Genomic DNA, 2847 nt, shown 5'->3' on the forward strand with positions numbered 1-2847 from the left:
CTTTGTTATAAAAGTAGCGAGCTCTGACTACGTACTTCCCCTCCCGCAACTATTTCCTCCATGCATAAGGTATCTGCATGCTCTTGTACGTACAAGAAAGCATCTACCTTTGTGAAAACTAAATCCAAGTTTCTTCATATTCTGATACTAGCTAGTTTTCTCTCCCAGAGCATGTCTCAGTTCCCGTGAGTGTATCTTCCTCCCTGCCTTAGTCGCTACAACCACCCCAGTATTTAACACACGACCACCAGCTTTTCTCATCTTAAGTTCATCCCTCTAACATTTTACCAAACCCCCATTCAACAAATCTAGATCTTTACAATCTGGACTCCCTACCCATCCCCATGACACCATCCCATCAAGGCACTCTTAATAGTATTAATCTCTCTCTTACACAAAACCCACTCTGCCCGTTACCAGAGCTCCCTTGACCATTAAGCACTTCCATTTCCTTGATTCTCTGCTTCTCGATTTCTCTTTTTGCCCAAGACGTACAACTGCTCTTTCTTTGCCATTCCAGTGCAATTCTGGGAAATGATGCTGCATTAGTCATAAAATTACTGGGGTAACTCTCATCAGTCGGATCAATCTCAAAAAAGAATTATATATCCGACTGTATTTCATATTTAAGTCATTCATTATTTTATTTTTTACCATTTGAGTGATTGACTGATTGCGTACTGGGCTGTGCTACCATCACAGACATACCCACAACTGCTGTATTTGAAGAAACTTGTTGCGTAAAAATGAGCAGACTAGGTCATAAACTATATTTATATAAACAGGTAAAAAATAGACTCTATATCTCTCTTGGTCTTTTGGGTTTTCCCATAATATTCAAAAACAGACTCGACACTTTCCCCAATAAAAAAGAAAAAAAAAAAGCAGGATTTGCTAAAGGTAAACCATCTTTCGTTTTGTTTCTAGTTTTATACCTTTCTTGTTGCATTTGACAAACTCTGGAATATTGTGGTTTTACTGATTTTCATTGCTAGTAATGAAGCCTCTTCAATTCGAACCACTGTTAGATAATGGTTGCTTTCTTAATATTAATCGTTGGAGGCCAATTTACCTTATCACAAAAGAAAAAGATAAAGTCAATCACGCACGTATGTGGTTTGATATTTTTTTTATTTCGTTACCATAGGCTATAGCTAATTTCATCTTGCAGTTCCAGTTTCGGATGCAAAGGCTACGGCATTTATACTTCACAGTCGTGTTAATCTATACGAAGTATGCTGGAATTTCAGGAAGAAGAAGAAGAAGAAGAAGAAGGAAAAGAGGGGAAAGAATCGCGAAAAGAAACGAGAAGCTGTATTGTGATTGGATTTTCTTGTTACACTCATTTTTGCAGTATACTCTTCATATACTAGAAGAAAATATAACTAATGCTTTTTACTATACTACCCTTAACATCCCCCCTCAACCATATGCTCGGGTACCAAGCATAATGGTTGGAATGGGTCATGTAATCAACACCAACATTCGTAAAGTATGACTCTGCTTTCTCTACAACATCCTTGAGCCAATCTTCACCAGAAATTTTCACACCATCAGGTGCATGTTTACTAGTAAGTTGCTTTTTGACTCGCTCCAATTCAGCTTCACTATTACAAGAGGAAATAATGAGCTTGGCTCCCAAATTTGCAAGTTGCTTGGCAAGAATCTCCCCAATTCCACGGCTAGCACCAGTTATCCAAATAACTTTGTCTTCAATTTTGTTGCGGTTGGCATGGTGTTTGGACATCAAAGTGAAATCATCATCAGCTGTGGCAAATTTGATTAATGCAAACAAGAGAAGAAGAAAGAGAGAAACGAAGAAAAACACCACCATGCTGAATGATAAACCCCCAAGCTGGTCTTCTGAATATCCTTTGGTTACTGTGGTTTTTCTGTTTTTACTTTTCATGGTATCTGGTGCAATCATGTCCTGTAACTTAGTTGGTTCTTCATCATTATGATTCTCTTCTCCATATGAACAAACAAGTTCTTGAGGTTTCTTGGCCCCACAGAGAACACCAAGTCCGCCCAGGGATTCTTCTTGCGAAAATGTAACAACTTTCAGATTTTCCATGTCAGCTTCTAAGTTTCTTAGACAATGCTCTTCTCTTGTAATCTGAAAACTTTGAATTTCTGGTTGCACCAAGTCTATTTCCATCATCTCCTCTTGAGCACATTGATGATTCTCACTAGTAATCACATGGCAGGAAGGTTCTCTAGTATTCCCATAAAAGATCTTGTCTCTGTCTTCTGCTAGTTCACTAGATGAAGTTCCAAAACCAAAATTACTTGTCGGTTCCAATGTCTTGCTCACATCTTCAGGATTATGGCTTTGTTCAACATAGTATTCATCTTTGACCACTTTTGATTCCGTCTCATAATATTCTGATAGGTTGAAGAACTTCAGGTTGTCATGAGATTCCGAAGTTATATAATCAACTTTAACTGACTTTGTATCCATCTCATAATGCTCTGGTATGTCAAAGTACTTCTGTTCTTCGCAATATAGTGGCTCAGTTTCACCCGTAACAGACTTCTGCTCAACCAGAGGTTCACTAGGAACAATATTTTCATTCCCCAGCATTCCACAAGAATCAAAATCAATGTACTGAGAGATGTCATCATCCGCATCGAAGTATGTAAGGTACTCATCAAGCATATCAAAACCTGCAGAATTTGGCTCAACTGGATTGGCTGGATTTGAAAGATCATTAGTTTCTAAGAATTGCCCTTCACCGAATGGTGGGTTTTCAGTAGCATTTGAATATGGATCATTAAGAGAACATGTGTTCACATTTTCACAAAATGACTGAAAATGCTGCTGACTGAAAACAGAATTTTGAGGGG

The sequence above is a fragment of the Rosa chinensis genome, chromosome 2, assembly GCF_002994745.2.
Source record: "Rosa chinensis cultivar Old Blush chromosome 2, RchiOBHm-V2, whole genome shotgun sequence".
Taxonomy (NCBI): Eukaryota; Viridiplantae; Streptophyta; class Magnoliopsida; order Rosales; family Rosaceae; genus Rosa; species Rosa chinensis.